Below are 7,399 nucleotides of genomic sequence, written 5' to 3' on the forward strand. Positions count from 1 at the left end.
TAATGTTCAAAGCTGATAAGCTGCGACTGAGTGAATTTATTCAGTGAAACTGTAGACAGTGAACCCTGAAAGGCGTCTCTTCGTTGTAGAAAACAATGTGTTACCATTTCGTTTATTTACCACTGTCCGAATGCAAACAAAATTGTGACCCACAGAAGCCCAACATTTATTTATGCCACACTTCTGTTACCGAGCTTAGCAGTATGCTCGTATAAGAAGAAATATAAGAGCCGACTCTGCTAGCCACCAGAGAAACAATCGGCATTTTTGCCGATCGAAACTATTAAGCCAGTGGTCATAAAGGCGTAGAATTATGCAGGGCCGACATAATAAAAGAAAAAAGGAATTAGGTCCACGAGGTTCTTCTGCACTCCGGCAATGATGGTTGTGATACAGCCACATATCGAAAAACACCAGCGGTGCTTACTCAAGATGCATCTCATAAATGGATGCAAATTTTCCTACCTTGTTTTTCAAAGAAAAGGGACCACGCATTTTTTAACAAGCTGAAATGCGAGCATTCGCGACAGAAAAAGAAATACTTGAAGAGCCTCGACAAATGGCAAGGGGCATTTGGAAAATTGACAACAGATGAATGAATAAATCAATACTTTGATACTTGGAAATAAAACAAATGTCCTTCTTTACGTCTGGCCCTTATGTTTTCTTGTCATTTGACATTTCATTGAAGTTTACATGCCCGCTTTTAAAATGATAGTGTGGAGAGGAAAAAGCACGCGACATCTAATCTGAAGGTAGTAAGTTCGAAATCTAATCCTGCGCGCTACGTTTTTAGGGCTTAGAGTGGTGTCTGACACCGACAAAAACATGCCGCAAGCATGTGACCCTATGGTATTCCAGCTGCAACCATATAAGGAAGGCACACTAAGCTTCAGCAAAAGCGCTCTTTCCTCCGAATAGGAATGGGCCTCCTTGCTGCAGTATTCGGCCACTACCTCCATGATTCTTGCAATTACCACCGGACCACACTCCCTGTCAGCTACGGAGCACCTGACTAAGGTGTTGGTCAGGCCTGCACTACGACAGAGAGTCCTAATAATCTCTCGATCCCCACAAGCCGCCACTCGACGCTGTACCTGGCAGCGTTAAACGAGCGAATCCTCTGGAGTAAGACAATCCTAGCAGGGCTCTATGAGGTATTATCAGGTATGGCCTGCCATTGGCCTATGTGATTATTGAAGAACTGGTGAGGCTCATACAGTGCTGACTGACGACCACGTTCTTTGCTACACAGGCCTTCCAGATTAGCCAGTATAAAAGGTAGGATTTTCTACTTCATAAACACATAATGGTTGATGTTGACACGTCTCCGTATTTATGCTTTTCTCGGGGATTGCATTTCACTGGCTAACAATTGATTGTTATCGCTTAGCGCAAGACGCTTTGACCTGATTGATTGTTATCTCGAATGTTATCTTTGACTCGATCTGTGGAGCATGTTCTCGCCAAACCTTTTATAATCATAGTGTAAACACGACCGGAAGTGTGTTGTAATTCTGGAAGGCACGTGGGGGCCACCAATTATTGCGGAACTTTCGACGAGTCATGTACAAAAGCCGACGCACTTGACCCGACAGATCACATTTTGAATATCGCCAACTATGCACGCCGCTATGGTTGCGCTTCAACTGTCACTTGCTGTTGTGGGCACAAGTTCGCCAATAAAAAAAACTCAGTGCCCTTCCACTCTGTGAAGGAGGATGACCAGCGATGATGGTATGTGTTCTAATATAGGGAAATAATATATATATATATATATATATATATATATATATATAGAGATGAGTATTTATTCTCTATTCAAATAAAGCACCAGGACAAGTACACCTTAATTGACCGTAATACACGTTGTTGGACCTTAATTCACCTTCATCCACATTATTCGACCTCAATCCACTCTATTCCTCCTTAGTCGCCCTTAATACTCCTTAATGTACATTAATCCACCCTAATCCGCATTAGTCGACCTTAATCAGACAATCCACCTTATTCCGCCTCAATCCACATTCATTGGTGAATTGTTGGGTAGACGGTGACGTAATGGTAATCCTTCACTGCTTTCCCACTTATGTTAAGGAACCTACACTCATAGGCTACTATAGATTCAGTTTTGTCGACGCGACTTTTTACAGCGAAGCTGTATATGCCTAGGCTGAAACTGTCGTGGCCCGACCACAAAAACCCTCAGGCGGGGTTTTTGTGGTCGGGTCTCGTTCACTTGGGATATATACAAAAAGAGGCATCGAAGGGTAGTAATGTTTGACTAACATGACTGATAGGTGTTAAGATAAATATCATTCGAGCACGGCAGAAAACTAGGTGGGGTAATAAAGTTACGAAATTTGCAGGCGCAAGTTGCAATCAGCTGGCGCAAGACGGGGGTAATTGGAGATCACAGGGAGAGAACTTCGTCCGGAAGTGTACTGAAATATAGGCTGATGATGATGATTACCATGACATGCTCGTCTGCTACGTTACGATTAACGATAATAAAATCACCTAAGCACACACCCCAATTGGATGTGCGGGTGTGACAAGAAAGAAAGAAGGAAAGAAAGAAATCACGTGTGACTCATGCCGGGGCCGCACATTTCAGCTTCGCTGGTTTACCATCTGTACAGGGTTCTTGGGCGGTGAATATTTTCTACACAGCCTGCCGACGCAGGCACTTTTGTTCAGAACCTAGCCATATTCAACTTCGCTGTGAAAGTTACTTTCGTAATTCAATTTAGCTGTACTACGTTCTTCACCATCACTATACACCGTTCCATACGTATCAGTCACCGCTGTGACAGCTAGAGAAACTTATTGCAGTGGCTTCGTTCGCACTTGGACATAGTTCGTTGTTTTCTGACCGTAGTTGTGCGGAACTGTTTTTACTTGTAGCGTTAGCTACACTCGCCTAGCCAAGCCCGTTTCGCGCGGCACATCAAGAGCTGTGCTGCGCATGCGCAAGGATCAGTGATGTCACACGGCTTGCGCACCGGAGTCACCGGAGCCGGCACCTCTCGCGCACTCCGCCGCCGCCGCGCGCGACTCACCGCCGGGGGTCTGCGCATTCCAGAGGAGTGACGTCTAGCCGTGGTAGACGCACTGGCGCCGGCGCGCGCTCGCTGTGCAGTCGCCGTCTGACACTGCGCTGGAGCCGCTGCGCTTCTGACTGGCGTTTGTGTGTGTCATTGGAGCAGCAGTAAGCATGACAATCAAGCTAATCTTTGACAATCTAGACAACCAGGAAAGCTAAGAATTATCAGCTGAACCTTTGCTAACGCTACGTATATCCTGGCATAGCCAAGCTAAGCAACTGCAACATTTTTTGGCTCAATGTTGAATGAAACAAGTTTTATTCCTTAGAAACAAACTCACTGTGGCATGCAGCTGCTAATGTGTTGTTTTAGATTATTTTTATTTTTGTTCTTTTCGGGTTTTTATTTGCAACCCATCGCGAGGAGTCCTACGTGCATGCTTGCGATGCATAGACAGAACACGCGGAATGATAACTTTTCTTTACCGGACTTCTTGCGATGATCCACCAGGAGCGGATCCACATTTTTTCTGAGGGAGGGGTCAGCTTTTGTGAATGATGATCATGATAGTAACCTTTTTTCTTTATCGAAATTCACCGTTCCTTCTCACGATAAACCGGCCTCTTGTACGGATAGTGCAACACCTATAACGAAGCTGGGGCCGCATTCGGTTTCGCCGAACTAATAGGAAAAGGACAATGCCCAACCCTGCCTTGTGCTTGGCGGCTGTACGCGCCTGATAACATATCGAAGTCTGTATTGTTTCTGATAATAAAATTTGTGCTGACGTGTTGCCGATTCGTTATAAGTGAGTAAGCATCGGACCGTCTTTGTAATTCTGTTGGCACACCTTGGTTTTCTTACGAAGCTTCTTTGTGTTCGGCTGAGACACCTTCCTTTGCTTTGGAGGACTAACGCTTCCGCTCCAACGCCTCCACCACTACCCTGGTTGTTTACGATATGCGAATACCGCGTATGAGGACTCACTACGCCACCTACAAGAAGAACGATGTGGAGTAGTAGCCGAGAGCGCGAGCCAGCGTCGTTTGCTTGATGTTTTGTTTTCCACGCGACGTCAACTTTTTACGCAAGGAGCGCCATCCTAGGACTGCGCGCTGGCGTTGGCAGCTGACGCCACGCTCCCCCACTGCGCAGCTGCGGCTCGAGGCTCACCCTTTCAGCGAGAACGTCTACTAATACAAACAGATCGGATGGGTTTGAGCCTCCTATGCTTATTGTATGGCAATAAAACAGTGCGAAGTTATAATGCAAAACTTATAGCGTACGAACGCTACTGTGCTAGTACTGGATGTTGTCAACGTGTAACTGTGATCATAATGAGCGGTACAGTTATAAAAGTTGCCTATGCGTAGTTCTCAGTTTAGTTGTTAGTTATTATTTATATATGAACACTTCAGCCAGAGATCTTTTTTATTGAGACCCGCCGTGGTTGCTCAGTTGCTATGGTGTTCGGCTGCTGAGCACGAGGTCGCGGGATCGAATCCCGGCCACGGCGGCCGCATTTCGATGGCGGCGAATTGCGAAAACACCCGTGTACTTAGATTTAACTGCACGTTAAAGAACCACAGGTGGTCCAAATTTCCGGAGTCCCCCACTACGGCGTGCCTCAAAATCAAATCGCGGTTTTGGCACGTAAAACACTATAATTTATTTTACTTTATTTTCATTAAGCAGGTTGGACGCAGAACCACTTTAATAGTTGCTAAACTGAAAGCTGCATACTCCTCCCGAAGAACAGATGAGTTGTAAGAGTGCGGGGAGAGTTAGTCCTTTGAATAAGTCAAGGCACAGACAAAGCTCAGATCCGATAAGGCTCAACTCTTAAAAATGAGAAGTTCCCAGCTTAACAATTTAATATTGTATTACGGTTGATCACGAATAATGAAAGCAACATGGGAATAAACAACGTATAACAAAACATAACAGCTGCATTTCGGCACTGTTTGCTCCCTGACAATCAAAGCAGGACAACATCGAGAGGTAATGAGTGGGTCTCGCTTTGTTTATGTTTTATTTACAAAGGCTCGTCTCGCATTTTAGGTACGGGCTGGGTAGTTCTTTCATTTTTGTAGAAACATGCGATACAATTTATATGTCACATACAGATTGCAGAATAACATGGTATGAGATTCTTTCTGTAAATTTGGCTAGAACTCACGTAAGGCAACAAATCATGAGCCATTCTACTCTGTGAAAGTGGATGACGACTGAAGCTGTTTAGCACAAGACACAGAGGCCTCCCCATTACTACTTATTTCTGAAATTTTACGTGCCAAAAGCAGTTCTGATTATGAGGCACGCCGTAGTGGAGGGCACCGGATAAGTTTTGACCACCTGGGGTTCTTTAAGGTGCACTACAACGCAAGCACACGGGTGTTTTTGCATTTCACCTCCATCTAAATGCGGCCGCCGCGGTCGGGATTCGATCCCGCGATCTCGTGCTCAGCAGCGCAACGCCTTAGCTGACTGAGCCACCGCGGCGGGTTCCCCATTACTACTACAGAAGAGAAGAAAAATTGAAAATGGAGAACGGTAACTCGTGTTTATGCTTTCTTTATATACATTCGCGGGGACTTACTTTAAGCAAAACAAAACCCGTAAATCAAAGAGCGTAGTCACTTATCAACCCAGGTCAAAGAAAGGCTTGCTTCCCTATGACAGTGCCCATTCAAAACTCGTGAAAATGGGAATAGCTATCTCAAGTATTCAAGCCACCGTAAACAAGTCCTGTGAGCACCGAATGAAAAATAGCCTCTTACAGCAGATAAACGCCTTAACATAGCCGGCTACGCATATTTCGTCATCAAAGCTGTTCGTGAAACACTCCTACGGAAAATAAAGTGCTCGGGAATAAAATCGAAATGCAGGAAAAAGAAAAGAGACTTTTTTACGTGATAGCATATGTTCCCAAGTTATCCTATAATCTTAAGAAAGTGACTAACAGGCACCAAATCAAGCTAGTGTTTTCCGCTCCCTGCAAACCCTTGAAGCTATGCGATGCTATGAAAAATTGTAAGCACGATCAGTGCACCTCTCACGTCATTTACAAGATACCGTTAAAATGCGGACGAGTGTACGTAGGACAAACCAGGCAATGTTTTAATGACGGAGCTAGGCAGCATAAAAACAATGTAAAAAACAGGAACGATATTCATTTAGCTGCACATTCCAATAAATGCACATGCACCCCATTATTAGGTGACACTAGGTTTCCGAAGCATGCAAAGAGCAAAAAAGAAAGAGATTGTAGAAGGTGGCTACATCACCAAAACAGGAGATAAATGTGTAAGGGCAGCGTCACTCAGTGTAACAAAACTTGAGATCAATTTTCTAGATAAGCACGTCTACTTGTATGAAGTCTGCTTGCCGTTCAACCTTTTCTTTTTTTAGTGGTTTCTGACATGTTATAAAGCTGGTTGTTCCTTGAATTCAATTCTCAGTTGACAGTACAGCGCTCGTCCTGTTGTTTGTTTTCGATTCTTGTCCTCGTCTTCTTCGGTCTGCTTTCAAGTTAGACTCAAATTAATGCTTTCAACTAACATTTTTGTGTAACATGCTTTTAAAGGAACCATGCTTGATAAGCATTTGCAGAGCAACCACCATGACAACCAAATGATCAAGAGTACATCTGTGAAATGAATTTAAAAATATAAGATCACTACGACAGAAAGCAACAAAAGCAGCAAGGATCATCTGAGCCCTATCTTTTCATATATATTCTTGCACTTTATGGTCTGTAGTGTCTAGGCTTGTTTTGGTTAACCTAGTTTCCTATAAAACTGCTTTTCGCATACTCTTTTTTGCAGTGGTGTTAAATAAGGCTTACTCGTTGGAAATAAGTTGCAATGAACTCACGTGGCTTCTCATGTAATCTTATTGCGCAATAATGGGTTGATTTATTTCTAAGCGATTGATTGAGCTGAAAACGAGCATGTTTATTTGTGTACATGCTAAATTGTACTTTTGGTTCACATGTCGTTAACAAAAACACTGTACAGCGCTATTGCTGTAATATAAAGCCTGTATCCTACATTTATGTTGTGGCATTATTAAATGCTTTATGGTTTTCATATAAGAATTTCTTGGAAGTAAGCACTATCTGTGGATGTGTTCTTTCCATCCTTGTCTTCACGGCAACTTGAAATATTGCAGTTAATCTTGCAGAGAAGCCCTACTTGTCATGTCACACGTCATGTCCTGACATCAAACTGCAACAAATCATTTCGCAGGCAGAAAAGAAGCAGACGGCTCGAGCAATCAGTGAAGAAATGGCTTCATCCATCATGGCTCGTCCTTGCACATTGGAATCAAGCTACACAAAGGCATCGCTA

Source organism: Dermacentor silvarum, chromosome 9 (genome assembly GCF_013339745.2).
Source record: "Dermacentor silvarum isolate Dsil-2018 chromosome 9, BIME_Dsil_1.4, whole genome shotgun sequence".
Lineage (NCBI taxonomy): Eukaryota > Metazoa > Arthropoda > Arachnida > Ixodida > Ixodidae > Dermacentor > Dermacentor silvarum.